This window comes from Zea mays, chromosome 5, assembly GCF_902167145.1.
Source record: "Zea mays cultivar B73 chromosome 5, Zm-B73-REFERENCE-NAM-5.0, whole genome shotgun sequence".
NCBI classification, from domain to species: domain Eukaryota; kingdom Viridiplantae; phylum Streptophyta; class Magnoliopsida; order Poales; family Poaceae; genus Zea; species Zea mays.
The window spans coordinates 147,118,844-147,141,168 of record NC_050100.1 but is presented as its reverse complement, the minus strand read 5'-3'; the positions used below and the strand labels follow the sequence as shown (position 1 = coordinate 147,141,168).

Below are 22,325 nucleotides of genomic sequence, written 5' to 3'. Positions count from 1 at the left end.
ACGAGCATGCATCATGACATACAATTTTAAGTTAAACCCCCTATGTAGTAGCTTAGTACATGTTTCATCCATCCTATTCATGCTACCTATCTTTGTTTTTTTAAACTACATTTTCCTATTCGTGAAGCCTTGAAACTCAGTTCATTTGGTGGACCAGTAGTTTTTAAGGTACAGTTGCCAAAGAATTTGTCAACAGTGCACAACATGTTCCACGTGCCTCGGTTAAAGAAATGTTTTCAAGTCCTCCAACATGTTATTGAGATTTCAGATGTTAACCTTGGACCAGATTTAACCTACTTGGAATATTCCATAAAGGTTTTGGATCAAAAGGATCGGTCACTTGAAGAAAAGTTATCAAGTTTTATAAGCTACAGTGGAACCAACCCATGGAAGATGAAACCACATAGGAATCGAAGGAGTATCTGGAAGAGCCTGTTCCTGAGTTTCTAGTGCCCTGTAAACCCAAGGTTTGTGTAGTTTATTTCTGATATAAACCAATAGGGACACACCCTTGCCTTATAGGAGTAATGGGAAATAAGCCAGTGACGCATTTCCTTTTCCATTACCTAGCCTAGAGTTTTAAATCTCGGGACGAGATTTCTTTTTAGAGGGGAAGGTTGTAACACCCCTGGTGTTACGTTAACTAAAACTCTGACATGTCATCATAAGCATTTGCATTATCTTGTTTGATATACCTAGAATGCATTCACTAGGTCAAAAAAAAATTCAATGAATGTGGTGTTGTGTATTAGAGTACAGGGCTCAGATTAAGAACTCAGCTTAAGACATGGGAAGAAAAGTCATCTCTTGAGCAAGTAATAAGTTGGCTTGGAATTTAAAGTATTAAAGGTAAGACTTAGGACCTAGAGCAACTTTGTTTTCAAAGGGAGATCAAGTGGAAGGAACACTTGAGCTGAAGGGTCAACTTATAATGTGAGGGTTGAAAGTTTGTTTGCAATTATGTGTAAGCAAACAACTCATAAATCAAGGATACTTTGGACCTGAGTTCTATAAGCCAAAGTTGGATTTGAGATTAAGGAGCAACTTTGCTTTAGGAGGATGGATAAGTTTGCTTTTTATATGTGGATTAGAAGTGGTGAAGTACTTAGGGTGGTTGAGTATCTATAAGCCCTAAACTTGCCCAAAGGTGGAATTTAAAATCTAGAAAGGATTGGTTAAAAGTTCATATACCAAAGTTGTAGATCTTGAAAAAGTGGATATGTTTCTTATTTGGAGATTCCTAAGTTGTGTGGAAGAATATGGAGTTAAGTACAAAAATTCAGTTTCGGGTTCATTTTGGAATTGCTGAAAATAATATAAACTAGACAACTTTGGACCCTTGTAACTTCTGATCTAGAACCATTTTGAAGATGATAATTATAACAAAGTCATAGAGCTACATGAGGAGTATAAGTTTTGTTAAGTAACCTAGCCCTAAAGCTATTTGGAACTTGGAGAAAAACTAGTCCAAAGTAGAGCTGTCAGAAATTATAGATTTCAGACTTAGTGAAATTCAGATTCTGAATTTCAGCAATTGGAGCAAACTTTGGGTTATTGTAGTTTGGAATCCAAGAGGTTTTGGTTAATGGTTACTATATCAAACTTGTAGAGGAACTATAGTAGTATAAACGTTATTAAGCAACTTGCCCCTATAAACATTTGGAACCCAGGAAAAAGAGTGGTTTAAAGTGGTGCTGCTGTGTTTCTGAATTTTCAGATTGGAAACAGTAACTGAATTTCAGTGTGGATAGCAGTTTTGGAGCTAGTTTGTGGCTGTTCTGTAATGTTTGGTGCTGGGGTGTTTATAGAGAAGTTGAAGCCTATATGATAGTGAACAAATCTACTAAAGTGTATTTGACTTGATTCCACACAGAAAATGGAGAAAAACTTGTTCAAAGTTGGACTATTTGTGGCTGAAACTGAATTGTATTCAGTTACTGAAAACTGAATTTCAGTGAAAGTTGCTGTTTTTGGAGCCCATTTGTGCCTAATCCATGAGGTTTTAGGCTGTAGAGTATACAGAGGAATTCAAGACCACCTAGTTGTGAACAACTTTATTGAGGGATGATGGACATGATCCCACATAAAAAGTGAAGTAACAGCTGCTCAAAGGTTGGACTGTCAGGTGGCTAGTGACTTAGTCTATTCAGAGTTTAAAGTCTGAAATCAGTGCGTGATGCAAAGTTTAGAGCCCTATTGCGACCAACTCTTGTGGTTTTGGACTATGAATTATGTGGCAAAGTTGAAGTCCATAGTACAGAGAATAGGTTTTATAAAGAGGGTTAGACTTGCTGCTACACAAAAAGTGGAGTAAAAGTGGCTCCAAGTTGTGCTGTCAGGCAGTGATTCACTGAACAAGGTTCAGATTAACCAAGTCTGATTTCAGTTCTTTTAGCTCAACTTTGGTGGCTTCTTGAGACTATTTTAGAGAGTTGTGGGTCATGCTTTTTATAGCAAAGTGGTAGACCAAAGTAAAAGGAACAAATTTCCTAAAGGGTGATGGACTTCGTGCTACACAAATTTTGGATTACATGGTGTCCAAATTAGCTCTGACAGACAGGTGGTTTCAGTTAAACTGAAACTGAATTTTTAGAGAGCTTACTCCAGTGGGAGCTCTATGGTAATTAATCCATGCAGGTTTGGGTTAAGCGTTTGTAGCGAAGTTGGAGACTATTATAAGGTGAAAAAGTTTCATGTGAAGGGTTGGGTTAGTTACTGTGAAGAAATGGGACAAAGACATACTACAAAACTCCCTGTCAGAATTGGTGTGGAGCTGTTTCAGTTAAACTGAAACTGAGCTTTTCAGTACCTTGGCCCTACCTTGGTGCCAGATAGCTTTTGTTCTGTGTGGTTTCAGCCTGGGGGTGTTGTACAAAAATGATAGAGTTATAGTTGGAGAATGTCTTTGGTTAAGTATGCGAGATTTCTTGCCATGTGAAATTGTGAGATAATATTCACTAAACAGAGAGGGGTGGAGTGGAGCAGCAGTGATGTTTCAGTCGATTTCAGTGATTGGGTTGGAAAGTGAAGAAATCTTTCTCTCCCTACTGTGCTTCACTTGTGTGCTCGAGTTGAGATAAGGGTGGAGTGAATGACTAAAGATTTGGAGGTCTCTCGTATCAGAAATATCAGGTTTGGACTGTTGTGTGCCTATTAACAAATGCAAACTTATCTGTTTGCCCTTGTCTGAGTAAAATAGTCTAGGTTCAGAGTGTGGCTGTGAACTTGTACAAAGCTGAGCATGAAGGCCACGTGTGTGAGCCAGGCACTGCTGGCTACCCTAGTATGTTGAGTTTGTTGGTTTTGATGTGGTGCACAGCCAAGGTCTAGAGACTTCAGCTCTTGCTCAAAATATCCAAGCTAGGGGGAGAGGTTCAGAATTATCTGTGGTGGACCCTTACATGTTTAGTCCCTGCTCCTTTCATTGGATCAAGTTCAATGTACTGCTGAATTCTATTGTGTAGTATGCAGATAGGGATGAGGTGCATAACTTGAGTGCTAGAGGCTTCTCCCCACTGAATTATCCAGTCTTGGCTGTTTTGGGAGCGGTGCGTATGGAGTACCTGTTTATTTTGTTTATTAATTGCAGCAAGGGACAAGATGATATTTGTGTGCTGTGTGCTGAGCCAGCAGGGTGCTTGTGACAACAAGCCACTTACATGAGCCTAAGTTGTGCTGGCGCCCTGAGAATCCTTAATCTCCAAGTCTTGGCTAAGCTCCAAGATCCCTGCCCCCTGCCCTTTTATCTGCCTGCTTGAAAGAAAGGCTGCAGTGAAGTTCTTCTCCCTGTCTGTGTGTTTTAGCTGGTTGCTCTAGTATCTCTGCAGTTTGTGTTGCAAGTCTGAGTTCCCTCCCCAGCCACCTAGTTGATCGGCTCCAGTGCCCTATGGTGCTCTCCCTTGTTTGGTGACCACGTCCACCAAAACCCCACCTCACTATGACTAGGATTCCTCGATGGATTTCTTCCGTGTGGTATTTGTTCCATGCTCAAATAAGGTCAGTGATGCTCACTAGATTCTCCTTTTTAATGTTGCCATTGTTTGCTGGCCAGAACAAGGTTGTGCCGCTGCAGATTGGCGCTGGGGACAGCCTTCGCATTGACCCGTTCACACGTGCCATTCTCGGTCAAATTCACGCACGCACCGTAGGTTTATGTGATCACTGAAGCCCTCTGAGTCCTTAGGCGGAGCTTTATCGCACGGGTTCGCGGGATTGGTCTTGCCGAGCTGAGCTCGCCGCCACCGCCATCGAAAGCTCGGTTTTAGGATCTCCACGGGACAAATAAGTACCTACCTGATTCGCCATAGTTTGAGGGTTATGTTTGTGTCCTTGCTGTCGTCGGAGTTACATCACGGTGGTCGATTTGGCGCCGGCTCATCGTAGATTTGCGTGGCGGTGTCGTGGCCGAGTTTGTGCAAAAGCAAAGAAGAGGGGGGCTATGTGCATACGTCAGAGAGACAGTAAAACTGTGGTCGGGCCTCGACTTAATTGTTTTGCGCATCGGGGTTCCTTGTGCAAGAATACACGCGCGGGCACGTGCTCCCGTCTGTGGGCCGACTATGCCTAGAAATGGGCCGAGTGGGTCAGTTTCAGCCCGGCTTTAATGATTTTCCTTTATTCATTTTTCTGAGAGCTTGTTAATTATGTCACAAATTGTAGAAATATGGTAAAATCGTGGGACAAATTTTATGGGATGTCTAAATTGGTAAGCTCTCTGGTAAATGTGTTTTTGGGATCTTTAGTGCAGTTTACAAATTTTAAGTAATTTAAGTGTGCTCTAAAAAGGATTTCACCGACGAAATGAGGACACCTAGTAATTTAGTGAAGTGAGGGACTTGCTTAAGAAATTTTAAGCTTTGGATGAGATATAAGTTGGATTGGTTCCCTGGTTTACCGAAGTCAATTCAAATTGGTCACTTTCATCAAGTGCTAGGTTGTGTAGAAGTATGGTATACTTGTCATGTGCTTATTCAGGAGTGTTTATGTTCCCCAACTCTCCTTGTGAGAGTTTGCATTTCATATCATAACATAAGCATACATGTATTTGTAATTGACTTGTAGAACACCTAAAAGAAGTGGTGTTTGAAGGAGTCTACTTCAGTGCCTGCTCATCAAGTGGATGGAGCTATCTAACTAAAGGTTGGGTAGAAGGATCTAGAACCTCCTCTCTGCAACAAAGGCAAGCCCCGGTGCATGCAACCCCTTCCTTGTGTTTTTAAATTATTTTTACACACTTTAAGTCTAGTGAATGTGCATTAGGTTTATAGGAGTTGCTTGGAAACCCTTTGATGCATTGGCTACCTTGAAATCCATTCCTTTTATAGATACTTCTGGCGAAGTATCAAAATATAATTTACAAAAAATGCTTAGCCCTGCTTATAAGCAGATAGAGTTTGTCCTTTGCACTTATGCCTAGCTCAGGTTTATCCTGAGGAAGGATGACTTCTACCTGCAAGAATATTTTCATTGGGAGCATGGTGGGATCTTACTGCAAAGTTCCCTATAATGCTCTTTTCCTAAGGATGGAAGTACTTAAATCGGGACTTGGGCTAGGAACAGGTGATGTTCTACCCAGGTTAGTTAAGGATTGGATGCGTATGTAGGCCTGTTGATCAAGGACTATCTTAACTAGCCACATGCCCTGGAAATGGGACAGGGTAAGCTTGAACCCGGCTATTCCATACATGAAAAGACAATCGCGCACTGGGAGTGGAGAGATGGCGCGAGTGGCACGTACCCTCCTGGCAAAGGATCGCCTAAAAGGGGTGGTGTGCTCTCGGGTGGCGCGGACCTGTTCATGCAGTGGAGGATCCGTGGGAATGGTAGACATATGCAAGAGTTACGAGAAACATATGTCGTGTGGTTAGAGATCCTCAGCTAAGTAAATCGATTCGGATCGCCGTTATATCCCCGGAGAGTGGAGACTTGATCGCTGCCCTGCAACCTAAGTCAGGATATAAACATTATGAGTAAAAAATGATGTTGTATTGATGAGATGGTGAAATTAGACTAGGTGCAAACAGAGTCTATTAATATTTAATCTGGCATTAAAATATTGAAAGTAAGGACTCACTTTAGTAAGCTTTTTCTGCAAAAGTATCTAAGTTGATTCTTGCTAAAAGCCTCTCCTTGATTTCTAAATCCATCATATCCTTGAGAGTCTTTTTCCTTAGTCGGGTAAGACTTGCGAAAGTACACTCCGTACTCAGGGTTTTCGAACCCATGTTGTTGTAGGTGATGAGGAGTACTCTAGGTGTTCCTGTGGCTGGAGGGTGTTTCCTGTTCTGAAGGAGGATTAGTTAGGCTTGTGTATAAGCTTTGGAGGGTTCCTACCTTCCTGCTATTGTAATAGGTTATGCACTTTGAGTATATCAGGACTTATAATAAATGTAACTCTTCCTATGTAATAACCTTCAGTTTTAGAAATGAAAAGAATGTTTTGTAAAGTCTTCTGCTCTTATCTCCGAAGTGTGTGTATCGAATGTGATTACTGTAATATGCATGTATGGTGGGAGATCCTTGGGATGATGAGTTCAAGTTATTGAACTCGTGATTGCCTTGTTAAGTTACCTGGTTCACGTGCATAACCATCTGAGGTCGTTAATGGCAAGGATTGGTGCATATGGGCCCGGTAACTTGGGAGGGCTGCCACAAATGCTTGTTGTCCGTCGACAAGCAAACCTTCCTTTGAGCTAGAATTTGCAGGAACAAAAGATGATACAGATCAAAAGCTCAAAGAAGAAAATGAGAGGCTAAAGATGAGCTTGACACAACTAAAAGGGAAGTGCATTGCTCAACCTTCTCAAGATAACCGTAATCACATGGTGAAGAAGCTTGAGATGAGAACAACCGTGGCATGCACTAAATCCCTTAAAGAAAATGTCAAGGACTTGAGGATTTCCAAGAAGAAGGAACAAAAGAAGAAAATCAATACCTCTGCCAAAAGCCTCAATCATGCCTCCATGCAAGGTAACATCTAAGGTAATGATCAAGCCACACTTCATACTAAGAGAAGTAAGAAGTGTAGTGAATGCTTTGAAAAGGGACACTCGATTAGGTCATGTCCCTATATTAAAAATGACTTGATTATTAACAAGAATGATAAACTTTGTTTTAAATGCTCAAAGAAGGGACACTTAATTAAGTCTTGTCCCAATTTGAAACAAAAAGGCATAATATTAGAAAAGAAAATATTAACTAACCATGTAGCAAGCAAGAAACAAGGAAAGAAGAAATCTTCAAGACTTGAAGATCGCCTTTGCTACATATGCCAAAAGAAGGGACATCAATGCAAGGATTGTCCCATTGGTAACTATCCCACTCCTAGCTTGTCAATTAATTCTCATGTAACTAGGCAACCCAAAATTGCAACTTGTGCTAGAAAGGTAATGAGTTTACCTAGTGCTAACACAAAGGACGTTTGGGTTCCTAGATCTTTGTTGACTAATCTTGATGGACTCATCAAGTGATGGGTACCAAAATATGCTTGACAAGCTTTGCAGGAGAAAGAGATGATATGAAGCTTTGGGGTGCTTGAGAGAATCAATTCAATTCTTATTAACTCAAGCTATCAATCTTGAATGATCTATATATCCAAGATTGACCCTTTCAAATTATTATGTCCAAAACTCATATCATCTCGAGGAAGATATTGATGTTGTAGGAATTAAAGAATTATCCTGTGCGGAAAGATCAAGGCCTACAACATGGAGGAAAGCCAAAGGATGGTAACACTTATGTTTTAAGTGCACGTATCTTAAATTACCATTTCTCATGTGTCTTGTGTAGTCACATAGAAAAAGAAGCACTTCAAATGTCTTTAAAAAATATGTCACCATTCTTTGGAGAAATTTCTCTCATATGGTAGATTGCATACTCATCATTTCTATACTATGGCAATCTACATGCTTTAAATTGTTGCAAGTGCCTCATGATATGTTTTTCACTAATTATCTTATTATTGCCATGATTCTAGATATAGAGAGATATTCCAAGTTCTTAAAAAAATAAGGTGTCATGTAAGGAATTCAAATCCTTAGGACACTTATAAAAGGAAAATTCTCTCTATAACTAGAATGGTGAGATTAATGCTTTTATCTAAATAACCCAAGTAGTCTCACTTGTAGAGAATAAGTTTCTCTTTGGAAGTGCGTAATCTAACATAAAAAGAAAAATCAATCCAATGACTTATGTTGTTGTGCTTCTTGCCTAAATTGGATATGATTCTTCTACATTCATCGCTCTCCGTGATTGAATTAGATTTGTTCCCATTATCTTAAGGAATTAACTAGGCTTGTTTTATAAGTTAAAACTAAGCATATATCATGGAATAATCTAATTCATATTATAAAGTTTCCATGCTTTAGTAATCCACTTTTCATTCCTTGTCAAAATGATTACAAAAAGGGAAACTAGTGCTTGTGTTACTAACAACGTATCTCTTGAGCTTACTTATGGAAATCTACAAAAGAGAAAGTGCATGTTTAAGTCACAAGCCTCTAGGGTCACTCTTCACCAAAAGGAAGAAAGGTAAAAGCAAAGGTATGGGAACTCTTTTTCCCATCAATGTTATTTACTCTAAATTATCTTATTCTACCTATGTGAAGAATAGATTCTTTATTGGACTTAATTTTTGCTAAGTGTTCATTCAATCTCGTTCTCATAAGTGCACTAGTCCATTAGAATCTATTTCATGCCTTTGCTATATATGTTCTCATATTGATTTGCTTCTAAGTAATGATTAATAAATTCAATATGAAGAAGTAAATTTCCTAAGATTGATCAAAATGTTTAAAAGGTGCATATTCCTTTTTCCTAATAAATGTGCACTAATGTTAAGGAGTTTACTTCATGTCTCTGTGACTTATGGATGATGAATTGTTTTTATTTCCTATCTAAAGAAATCATCCTTCATCACATACTCCCTTGTGCTATTAACATCTCTCTTGAGTATTTTCAATAAGTTTGGAAGGAAAAAGAGACAACTACAAAGGGAGGACACTCTCATGAAAGAGAAGGACATCAAGAACAACAAACACCTACTTGGACAGTAAGATCTTCAAAACAATCAATGGTGTGGTTGTAAGCATTCTAAATCTTTTTCATTGTGAGAATACCGGGCTTAAGTTGTTTATTGCAAATTTTTTAAGCCTTGATCAAGATGTATAATGCCTCTCCCTATTTGTCCTTAAAAGTGGGTGCATCTATCCAACTAATTCAAATTCTTGATGCATATCTTTAGGGGGAGTCTATTTCTATATCTTGATTATGTTGAGACTATCGCTTTATCTTAGTAATCTCATATAGTCTCTTGCATGAGAATAAGTTTCTCATGAAGTATGCTACTATATATCAATCCAATCTGGTTAAAATAATGTCACCTCTATCAAGGATTGTAGCTTTCATTGCTAAAGTAGCATATTTACTGGATTCTCCTTTTCTAAGCTTATCTAATGCATATGTTGTTCTTTTGATCACATCTGTTATTTGTTTGATCATTGAATAATTTCAATTAACACTTATGTTTCTTAGTGCCGCATATACTATCAATCGATATCTCTCTTGATATGCACTAAGTTAAAAGGAGAATTCATGATACATTTATGCAATTTGTGATCCATTTGATATATGCTAACCATGACTTGGAGAAGGATCACTAGTTGTAAAACTCTCTCTTGTGCAAAATATTTCCATACATCGTCTTGAATATAGGTCTTAAGCAACTAAGACTAAGGACAAAGCACAATGAAGAGAGCATCTCTATGCGAAGGTACAAAAGGGTAAAACTACTTCCTCTCATTCAAACATGTACCTAGATCTTCCTTTTCTATACTTTCTTTGCACATCTTGTATAAAAGGAAGAGAAAGCATGTCCATGCATTATCCCTGCTTCATACCTAGTTTAACCTCTCAAAAATTTCATTCTTGCATTAATGCATCTTTGTTAAAACTAGATGAAGTGATTTTATTGTCAAAGAGCTTAAAGCTTAACCTTGTAACGAGGATAAGCTACCTTTGTTCCAAAGGTGGATGGTCCTTAAGCCTCTTTGAAATCCTTAAGGGTAAATGCTTAAGATGTTTATAACATGCTTTCATAAGTGCATAGTCTGTCTTGAGCATCACTCTTTTATTATGTCACATTGCACTTCACAGTTTCTATAACGTATATATGTTCTCATTAAACCAAATTATGTGCACGTGGTATTTAAGGCCAAAATCTATATTCCTCTCAAGGCACATATTTAGGGGGAGCAATCTATATTATATAGAACTGTATAAGCTTAATTGATATATCTTTTTAACCATGTCTCTTTCCTTTGATAAATTTGCATATTTCCTATCTCTCTTGTGCCAAGGCTAAGACTAATATGCTTCCATGAGTATCTTGTGTATTAAGTCTTAGATTGAAAGGGAAATGGAGTATTCGGCAAAGACATCGCTTCACTCAACTCCATCGTATTATCTACTCTTTGCCGGTATTCCGCCATCTCTCCATTGGTATAATCTTCACTCATATTTATTTGTTTGCCATTAGGGAGAAAGTAAAAGGGCTTATATTTCACTCACAAGTATCCGTTTTTGGCGATTCATGCCAAAGGGGGAGAAAGTATTAGCCCAAAGCAAAAGGACCACAGCACCACCAACGAATTTTAAAAATGAACTTTTCAAATTGGTATCTTAATGTGTTTTCAAAAGGGGGAGAAAGTTCTAGTATCTTCAAAAACTTGTAAAACCCTATTGAACACTAAGAGGAGAATTTCATTAAGGGGGAGTTTTGTTTAAGTCAAAGGAAAAGCATTTGAAACAGGGGGAGAAAATTTCAAGTTTTGAAAATGCTTCTTTCAATCTTTTTCATATACCTTTGACTATTTGCAAAAAGGTTTTTGAAAAGAATTTACCAAAGAATTTGCAAAAACAAAACTTGTGGTGCAAATGTGGTCCAAAATTTTAAATAAGAAGAAAACAATCCATGCATATCTATTGAAATAATTATATTGGTTTCATTCCAAGCAACCTTTGCACTTACCTTATGCAAACTAGTTCAATTCTGCACTTATAAATTTGCTTTGGTTTGTGTTGGCATCAATCACCAAAAAGGGGGAGATTGAAAGGGAAATAGGGTCAAACCTTTTCCTAAATGATTTTGGTGGTTGAATTGCTCAACACAAACAATTGGACTAACTAGTTTGCTCTAGAGTATATGTTCCACAGGTGCCAAAGGTTCACAACAAACCAATACAAAGTTAAAAGAAAGGGTTCAAAACAAAGGAGCAAAGGAAACCAAAGTGTGTCCTGGTCTGGCGCACCGGACTGTCTGGTGCACCACCGGACAGTGTCCGGTGCACCAGGGAGAATCGACTGTAATTCACACTCTTCAACTTCGGGTTTCCCAGGCATAGCTCCGCTATAATTCACCGGACTGTCCGATGTGCCACTGGACTGTCCGGTGCATCAGCGGAGCAACGGCTATCTGCGCGCAACGGTCGACTCTTCAAAGTGAACAGTGTAATTCAGATGTCAGAGCAGAAGGTCAGAGGGGCACCGGACTGTCCGGTGCCGCATGAGGACAAAGCCTCCAATGGTCGACCAGCTCCAAGCCCTAACGGCAGGATGACATGGCGGCGCACCGGACTGTCCGGTCGCCCATCATCAGCAGCCTTCTCCAACGGCTACAATTTGGTTGGTGGCTATAAATACCACCCCAACCGGCCACTTCAATGTGTGGGAGCCCAAGCAACATTCCAAGTCATATAGTTGACATATTCAAGCCCTCCCAACCATCTCTATTCATTGATCCATCCTATACACAAAATTTAGACCACTACAACCAACACAAGTGCCACAAAAGAGAGAGCAAGCAAGAGAGAGCTACTCGTTTGAGTTTAGCACTAGTGCCTTGTGAGATTCATTGAGAGAAAGTGTGTTCTACATCTTGTGTTCATTTGTGCGTGGAGTTTTGACTCCCATTGAACTTCCTCCAAAGTTTTGGAGGCTTGTAAAGCTAGCAAGAGACACCAAAGAGTGTGGTGATCCTTGCGGGGTCTTAAGTGATCCTTGAGAAGAAGAAGAGCTCGCCGGTCTTTGGTGATCGGTGGAGAGAGGGAAAGGGTTAAAAGAGACCCGTCCTTAGTGGACTCCTCAATGGGGACTAGGCCTTCGAGGGCTGAACCTCGGTAAAACAAATCACCCGTGTCTCTTATGTTCATTTCTTGTGATTTGTTTGTTTTCCCTCATACTAAGTTTTCTTGCACTATTCTTTGCTAACATTATTTGGTATTGCTTCAAAGTAAATTCTCATTTAGTGAAGCAACACCTTGCAAGAAAGAACTTGTGTTATTGCTCTTCTTATCTAAGCCCTCTTGCTTTATTCTCATAGACTTATTAGTTGTATTGATTTATCAATTCCGCATTATTTGAAAGCAATACTCTTTACAAGCAAAGGACTTAGTTTTTATACTCCGATAATTGTGTATCTTGTTCTAATCACTAATCAAGGGATCTAGTTGGGGTGTAAAGTTATAATTTTCAGGTTTCACCTATCCACCCCCCCTCTAGGCGACTTTCAGGCATCATACGACTACACAGGTTCCCGTTGTCTATTGTCAGTGACCGGGACCCCATCTTCACCGAGCACGTGTGGCACGACCTCTTCAGGATGGTGGGGGTGACACTAAAGATGAGCACCGCCTTCCACCCACAGACGGATGGACAATTGGAGGTGGTCAACAAAATTATTGCAATGTATCTTCGGTGTGTCACGGCGATCGACCGCGGGCATGGGTGGATTGGCTGTCCTGGGTGGAGTATTGCTATAATACCTCCTACCACACAGCATTGTGTGCCACAGCCTTCGAGGTGGTCTATGGTAGATCCTCACCGTCCATACTACCTTACACGCCAGGGACAGCATGGACAGAGGCCACAGACGACATGCTACACTCCAGAGATGAGATGCTGGCCGAGGTGCGCCAACGCCTTTTGCAGGCCCAACAGCTCGCCAAGAAGTATTACGACGCTGGGCATCGGGAGGTCCAGTTCCAGGTGGGCGACTGGGTGTGGCTACGCCTGCTGCACCACACCTTTCAGTCCCTCCATCCGCGCGCAAAGGGGAAGCTAGGACCTCGCTACGTTGACCCTTTCCGTGTCTAGGAAAGGATTGGGTTGGTAGCCTACCGCCTGCAGTTGCCAGAGGGTGCCCGCATCCATGATGTCTTCCACGTCAGCCTGCTGAAGCCGCACCGTGGGGATCCTCCTGCAACTCCGAGGACGCTTGACCTAGTGATGGATGGCCGGCTGCTTCCTGTGCCGGCCAAGGTGCTCCGTGCTCAACTTAGGCGGGGCGTGTGGCAGATTCTCGTACAGTGGCGTGGACTGGCTGAAGATGACGCCACATGGGAAAAGCTTGAAGAGCTTCGTGCTGCTTACCCCAGCTTACAGCTCGAGGACGAGCTGTTTGAGAAGGCGGGAAGAGATGTTATGTATGGCCAAGCCTATGTTAGGCGCAACAGGGCCTAGGCTGCCTAAGGGGGCACGCCAGGTGGGGCCCAAAGCCTAATAGCTAATAGATCAGCTCTATCTAGATAGTTATACTTATCCAATAGCTAATAGATCAGCTCTATCTAGATAGTTATACTTATCCAATAGCTAATAGATCAGCTCTATCTAGATAGTTATACTTATCCAAAGCTAGTAGATAGATTTGAGATAGCTCTATATATAGATCTGTAAACACTGGAATAAAGGCAAGCAGAATACCAATTTATTCTGGCTTCCCAAAGGAAGCTAGAGTCTCCTAGGATCTTCTCCCTGCGCGCGACCCAGCTAGGATCACAATGGCGCCCCAGCGCCGCCCTTCTCGCGCCCAATCCCCACCCTACAACCTACACAATCTGCCTGGTAGGATCCGTAGTTCTACCAGCTATACTTGGCATAGAGTTGATTATCCCTTAGCTTTTGTAGCACCAATCTCAGATGTTCCTCATGCCCACTCTCACTCTTGGAATAAATAAGAATATCGTCGATGAATGCTACGACAAATCTGTCTAAATACTCCATAAACACCTTATTCATTAGATTCATAAAATACGCTAGTGCATTAGTTAGTCCAAACGACATAATGGTGAACTCGTATAATCCATATCGAGTCGAGAAAGCTGTCTTGGGAATATCCAATGGCCTAATCTTCATTTGATGGTAACTCGATCGAAGATCAATCTTCGAGAACACCCTAGCACCTCTCATCTGATCAAGTAAATCCTCAATATGGGGTAATGGATAATTGTTCTTCACAGTAACATCATTAAGAGATCTATAATCCACACACATCCTTTGTGATCCATCCTTCTTCTGTACAAATAGAACTGGCACTCCCCAGGGTGAGGAACTCGGACGAATGTACCCAGCCTCCTGTAACTTAGTTAACTGCTTCTTAAGTTCTTTTAATTCTTCTACGGACATTCTATAGGGGCATTTAGAAATAGGAGCGGTCCCAGGTAAGAGATCAATAACAAACTCAACTTCCCTATCTGGTGGCATCCCTAACAACTCCTCTGGAAAGACATCCAGAAAATCCCTAACCACACGGATGTTGTCACCAACAAACTCCTCAGCTATAAAGAACATCGCACGTTTGGAAGAGGTGATTACTGCAATTTGAACTTGAAATCTTTCTCCTTTAGGGCTGGTGAGTTCTACAGTACTCCTACCACATTGTATAATGGCCTTTGCCTTCCTTAACCATGACATACCGAGGATCAGATCTATACTGCTTGCCTCTAATATTATAGCAGTAGCCAAGAATTCTCTTCCCATAATTGTAAATGTCAATCTATGTGTCATATAACTTGCCTCAACAGGCCCTTTAGGTGTTATTAATATCATTGGTTTTCTCATATTTAGCAGTGGTATCTCATTTGTGTTGGCATATCGAGCAGACATGAATGAATGTGTAGCACCAGAATCAAATAATATTGTTGCAGGAATTGCATTAATGTAAAACATACCAAGTGCAATGTCAACACCATTAGGAGTAGCATCTGCGCTGACTTGATTAACCCTAGCAATAGAGTATCCCTTGCCAGATCCTGGAGTCTGCTGTTTGTTCTGAACTGGGGTAGTAGCAATCCTCTCTGGGCAGACATTTGCGTAATGTCCAGTCTTCCCACACTTGTAGCATGTAGTGCCTGCACTCTATCCTGAAAACTTCGTCGGGGTACTAGTGGGGCTAGCCTGACGAATCGATGGAGTCCTCTGAGGTGATTGCTAAACTAGGCGCTGGCCTCCGCCAGTGCGAATTGGTGTACCCTAGGGTGAACTGTAGCGTGGACGAACACTGTTGCTTCCTTGTCCTTGGGATATATCCTTCCTCTTCAAATCTCCTAGCTGAACACGCTTGTGTTCAATAGCTAGAGCATTGTCAAGCAGCCTCTGAAATGATGGAAATGTATGTGCCACTAGAGCATACTGCAGGGGTCCACTGAGTCCTTCAATAAAATGCTCCTGCTTTCTCTCATCTTCAGCAACTTCATCCGGTGCGTATCTGGAGAGCTGAATGAACTTGTCACGGTACTCACTAACTGACATGCTTCCCTGCTTCAGCGATAAGAATTTCTTCTTCTTAATCTTCATCAGTCCAGCTGGTATATGATGGTTTCTGAACTGCGTAGAAAACTCCGCCCAAGTGATAGTGTCAGCAGCATCATGGGCAGCAGTATATGAATCCCACCAATCAGCAGCAGGACCTGTCAGATGACTAGAAGCATATAGAACCTTCTCCCGGTCAGAGCATTGTGCAATAATCAACATCTTTTCCACATATTTCAGCCAATCATCAGCGTCCAGTGGATCAGGAGAACTAGCGAATGTTGATGGCTTATGACTCATGAACTTCCGGTGCTTATCTTAGGGTGGAACTGGTGGTGGAGGTGGAGGTGGAGGTGGAGGCAATGGTGCTTGCTGATGTTGTTGTTGTTGTTGCAGTTGCTGTTGCGCCCTTCTCTCCTGGCGTATCTCCTCTCGCTCCTGACGCATCTCCTGGCGTATATCTTCTCGCTCTTGGCGCATTTCCTGGCGTTCCTACCGCATCTGCACGTGCATATCCGCCACAGTGTCAGCCATCTGTTGCATTATCCTCATCTGTGTTGCAACAGTTGGGTCAACTCCTGCTGGTGGAGGCGGTGGGGGATCCATCTCAGGTTGTTGTTGGGGTTGTCTAAATATCCTTCGAGTGTGTCGATTGGGAGGTAGATCAATTCCACCACCCTTCCTGGTATTGACCATCTGAGTTAGAAACATATGGTAAGAGAGAAAGGATTGTAGACAAGGCAAGTAATTACGTGGCATGTTACTTTGGGGGATTTATTAGCTAAGCAGATTAATGTTTTACCTACCATAGCTAATTCATTACCTTATGGTGGTACATGCTAAGATGTCCATTTATAATATTTCAATCAATCAAAGAAGCAAATGAGACATTTATCATCAGAACAATCAACCAACATTTTTAAATAGAGAAAATAGTTTTAATTTCGTCTTAGGATCACTATCTCTTAAAAAGTTCATAATTGTAGGATTCCAAGGCGTGAAATCCATCTTGTCTTAGAGTGGAAAAGAAAAGAGTTGAAAGTCGCCTAGAGGGGGGTGAATAGGGCGAAACTGAAATTTACAAATATAAACACAACTACAAGCCGGGTTAGCGTTAGAAATATAATCGAGTCCGCGAGAGAGGGCGCAAAACAAATCACAAGCGAATAAGGAGTGTGACACGCGGATTTGTTTTACCGAGGTTCGGTTCTCGCAAACCTACTCCCCGTTGAGGAGGCCACAAAGGCCGGGTCTCTCTCAACCCTTACCCTCTCTCAAACGATCCCACGGACCGAGTGAGCTTTCTCTTCTCAATCACTTGGAACACAAAGTTCCCACAAGGACCACCACAAGATTGGTGTCCCTTGCCTCAATTACAAGTGAGTTGGATCTCAAGAAAGAATCAAGAAAGAAGAAAGCAATCCAAGCGCAAGAGCTCGAAAGAACACAAGTAAATCTCTCTCACTAATCACTAGGACGTTGTGTGGAGTTTGGAGAGGATTTGATCTCTTTGGTGTGTCTAGAATTGAATGCTAGAGCTCTTGTAAGTAGTTGGGAAGTGGAAAACTTGGATGACTTGAATGAGGGGTGGTTGGGGGTATTTATAGCCCCAACCACCAAACTAGCCGTTTGGTGAGGCTGTCTGTTCGATGGCGCACCGGACAGTCCGGTGCACACCGGACATGTCCGGTGCGACAGCCACGTCACCAAAGCCGTTGGGATTCGACCGTTGGAGCTCTGTCTTCTGGGCCCGCCTTGATGTCCGGTGGCGCACCGGACATGTACTGTTGAGTGTCCGGTGCACCAGCATGGGCGTGCCTGACCTCTGCGCGCGCTGGCGCGCATTTAATGCGTCGCAGGTAGCCGTTGGCGCCGAAATAGTCGTTGCCCCGCTGTTACACCGGACAGTCCGGTGTACACCGGACAGTCCGGTGAATTTTAGCGGAGCAGCCGAAATGAATTCCCGAGGCTGGCGAGTTCCGGAGGCCGCTCTTCCTGGGAGCACCAGACATGTTCGGTGTACACCGGACAGTCCGGTGAATTATAGCGGAGTTGCCTCTGGAATTTCCCGAAGGTGACGAGTTCGGAGTCGGAGTCCTCTGGTGCACCAGACATGTCCGGTGGCACACCGGACAGTCCGGTGCGCCAGACTAGAGGTGCCTTCGGTTGTCCCTTGCTCCTTTGTTTGAACCCAATACTTGGTCTTTTTATTGGCTAAGTGTGAACCTTTGGCACCTATATAACTTATACACTAGAGCAAACTAGTTAGTCCAATATTTGTGTTGGGCAATTCAACCACCAAAATTAATTTAGGGACTAGGTGTAAGCCTAATTCCCTTTCAATCTCCCCCTTTTTGGTGATTGATGCCAACACAAACCAAAGCAAATATAAAAGTGCACAAATGAACTAGTTTGCATAATGTAAGTGCAAAGGTTGCTTGGAATTGAGCCAATATAAATACTTACATGATATGCATGGATTGTTTCTTCATTTTTAACATATTGGACCACGCTTGCACCACATGTTTTGTTTTTGCAAATTCTTTTCAAAGTCCTTTTGCAAGATAGTCAAAGGTAAATGAATGGGATTTTGAGAAACATTTTCAAGATTTGAAATTTTCTCCTTTTGTTTGAAATGCTTTTCCTTTGACTAAACAAAACTCCCCCTCAAATAAATTCTCCTCTTAGTGTTCAAGAGGGTTTTAAGACATCAATTTTGAAAATACTACTTGCTCCCCCTTTAGAACACAAAGAGATACCAATTTGAAATTTACCAATTGAAAATCATTAATTTTTTTTAAAATTAGGGTGGTGGTGCGGTCCTTTTGCTTTGGGCCAATACTTTCTCCCCCTTTCGCATGAATCGCCAAAAACGAATACTCGAAATGAAATATAGGCCCTTTGACAACTATTTTCTCCCCTTTGGCAAATAAAACATATGAGTGAAGGTTATACCAAAGATGGAGAGTGATGCGGAGCGACAGCGAAGGATAAGTAGTAGAGTGGAGTGGAAGCCTTTGTCTTCGCCGAAGACTCCAATTCCCTTTCAATATACCTATGACTTGGTTTGAAATACACTTGAAAACACATTAGTCATAGCATATATCAAAGAGACATGATCAAAGGTATACTTATGTGCTATGTGTGCAAACTAGCAAAAGAAATTCCTAGAATCAAGAATATTAAGCTCATGCCTAAGTTTGGTAAAAGTTTGTTCATCAAGAGGCTTAGTAAAGATATCAGCTAATTGATCTTTAGTATTAATGTATGCAATCTCGATATCCCCCTTTTGTTGGTGATCCCTAAGAAAGTGATACCGAATGGCTATGTGCTTAGTGCGGCTATGCTCAACGGGATTATCCGCCATGCGGATTGCACTCTCATTATCACATAGAAAAGGAACTTTGGTTAGTTTGTAACCATAGTCCCGCAGGGTTTGCCTCATCCAAAGCAATTGCGCGCAACAGTGGCCTGCGGCAATATACTCGGCTTCGGCGGTAGAAAGAGCGACCGAATTTTGCTTCTTTGAAGCCCAAGACACCAAGGATCTTCCCAAGAACTGGCAAGTCCCCGATGTGCTCTTTCTATTAATTTTGCACCCCGCCCAATCGGCATCCGAATAACCAATCAAATCAAATGTGGATCCCCGAGGGTACCAAAGCCCAAACTTGGGTGTATAAGCCAAATATCTCAAGATTCGTTTTACGGCCGTAAGGTGTGATTCCTTAGGGTCGGCTTGGAATCTTTCACACATGCATACGGAAAGCATAATATCCGGTCGAGATGCACATAAATAAAGCAATGAACCAATCATCGACCGGTATACCTTTTGATCCACGGACTTACCTCCCGTGTCGAGGTCGAGATGCCCATTTGTTCCCAGGGTGTCTTGATGGGCTTGGCATCCTTCATTCCAAACTTGGTTAGAATGTCTTGAGTGTACTTCGTTTGGCAAATGAAGGTGCCCTCTTGGAGTTGCTTGACTTGGAATCCTAGAAAATACTTCAACTCCCCCACCATAGACATCTCGAATTTTTGTGTCATGATCCTACTAAATTCTTCACATGTAGATTCGTTAGTAGACCCAAATATAATATCGTCAACATAAATTTGGCATACGAACAAATCATTGTCAAGAGTTTTCGTGAATAAAGTAGGATCGGCCTTGCCGACTTTGAAGCCATTAGCAATAAGGAAATCTCTAAGGCATTCATACCATGCTCTTGGGGCTTGCTTGAGCCCATAAAGCGCCTTAGAGAGCCTATAGACATGGTTAGGATACTCACTATCTTCAAAGCCGGGAGGTTGCTCAACATAGACCTCCTCCTTGATTGGTCCGTTGAGGAAGGCACTCTTCACGTCCATTTGGTAAAGCTTGAAGCCATGGTAAGTAGCATAGGCCAATAATATACGAATTGACTCAAGCCTAGCTACGGGTGCATAGGTTTCACCGAAATCCAAACCTTCGACTTGTGAGTACCCCTTGGCCACGAGTCGAGCTTTGTTCCTTGTCACCACACCATGCTCATCTTGCTTGTTACGGAAGACCCACTTGGTTCCTACAACATTTTGGTTAGGACGTGGAACTAAATGCCATACCTCATTCCTCGTGAAGTTGTTGAGCTCCTCTTGCATCGCCATCACCCAATTCGAATCTTGGAGTGCTTCCTCTATCCTGTGTGGCTCAATAGAGGAAACAAAAGAGTAATGCTCACAAAAATGTGCAACACGAGATCTAGTGGTTACCCCCTTATGAATGTCGCCGAGGATGGTGTCGACGGGGTGATCTCGTTGGATTGCTTGGTGGACTCTTGGGTGTGGCGGCTTTGGTTGTTCATCCTCCTTGTCTTGATTGTTTGCATCTCCCCCTTGATCATTGCCGTCATCCTGAGGTGGCTCATCATTTTGATCTTCTCCTTCATCATCTTGAGCCTCGTCCACATTTTGGGTTGGTGGAGATGCTTGTGTAGAGGAGGATGGTTGATCTTGTGCACTTGGAGGCTCTTCGGATTCCTTAGGACACACATCCCCAATGGACATGTTCCTTAGCGCGATGCATGGAGCCTGTTCTTCACCTATCTCATCAAGATCAACTTGCTCTACTTGAGAGCCGTTAGTCTCATCAAACACAACGTCACAAGAAACTTCAACAAGTCCTGAGGACTTGTTAAAGACTCTATATGCCCTTGTGTTTGAGTCATATCCTAGTAAAAAGCCTTCTACAGTTTTAGGAGCAAATTTAGATTTTCTACTTCTTTTGACAAGAATAAAGCATTTGCTACCAAAAACTCTAAAATATGAAATATTGGGCTTTTTACCGGTTAGGAGTTCATAGGATGTCTTCTTGAGGATTCGGTGTAGATATAACCGGTTGATGGCGTAGCAGGCGGTGTTGACCGCCTCAGCCCAAAACCGATCCGGTGTCTTGTACTCATCAAGCATGGTTCTTGCCATGTTCAATAGAGTTCGATTCTTCCTCTCCACTACACCATTTTGTTGTGGGGTGTAGGGAGAAGAGAACTCATGCTTGATGCCCTCCTCCTCAAGGAAGCCTTCAATTTGAGAGTTCTTGAACTCCGTCCCGTTGTCGCTTCTAATTTTCTTGATCCTTAAGCCGAACTCATTTTGAGCCCGTCTCAAGAATCCCTTTAAGGTCTCTTGGGTATGGGATTTTTCCTGCAAAAAGAACACCCAAGTGAAGCGAGAATAATCATCCACAATAACTAGACAGTACTTACTCCCGCCGATGCTTATGTAAGCGATCGGGCCGAATAGGTCCATGTGTAGGAGCTCCAGTGGCCTGTCACTAGTCATAATGTTCTTGTGTGGATGATGAGACCCAACTTGCTTTCCTGCTTGGCATGCGCTACAAATCCTGTCTTTCTCAAAATGAACATTTGTTAGTCCCAAAATGTGTTCTCCCTTTAGAAGCTTATGAAGATTCTTCATCCCAACGTGGGCTAGTCGGCGATGCCAGAACCAACCCATGTTAGTCTTAGCAATTAAGCATGTGTCGAGTTCAGCTCTATCAAAATCTACCAAGTATAGCTGACCCTCTAACACACCCTTAAATGCTATTGAATCATCACTTCTTCTAAAGACAGTGACACCTACGTCAGTGAATAGACAGTTGTAGCCCATTTGACATAATTGGGATACAGAAAGCAAATTGTAATCTAAAGAGTCTACAAGAAAAACATTGGAAATAGTATGGTCAGGTGATATAGCAATTTTACCCAAACCTTTGACCAAACCTTGATTTCCATCCCCGAATGTGATAGCTCGTTGGGGATCTTGGTTTTTCTCGTAGGAGGAGAACATCTTCTTCTCCCCTGTCATGTGGTTTGTGCACCCGCTATCGAGTATCCAACTTGAGCCCCTGGATGCATAAACCTACAAAACAATTTTAGTTCTTGATTTTAGGTACCCAAACGGTTTTGGGTCCTTTGGCATTAGAAACAAGAACTTTGGGTACCCAAACACAAGTCTTGGAGCCCTTGTGTTTGCCCCCAACAAACTTGGCAACTACCTTGCCGGATTTATTAGTTAAAACATAAGATGCATCAAAAGTTTTAAATGAAATAGCATGATCATTTGATGCATTAGGAGTTTTCTTTCTAGGCAACTTGGCACGGGTTGGTTGCCTAGAGCTAGATGTCTCACCCTTATACATAAAAGCATGATTAGGGCCAGAGTGAGACTTCCTAGAATGAATTTTCCTAATTTTGCTCTCAGGATAGCCG

General features: G+C 41.9%; 1 long non-coding RNA gene across 1 annotated transcript; it reads left to right on the top strand.

Moving 5' to 3' along the window:
- Window positions 1-3,402: 3,402 nt before the first annotated feature.
- Window positions 3,403-6,446, top strand: LOC118472058 (uncharacterized). The gene is made up of 2 exons (XR_004849582.1): window positions 3,403-3,996; window positions 5,062-6,446. It is a non-coding gene; the product is annotated as an uncharacterized lncRNA (long non-coding RNA).
- Window positions 6,447-22,325: the final 15,879 nt, after the last annotated feature.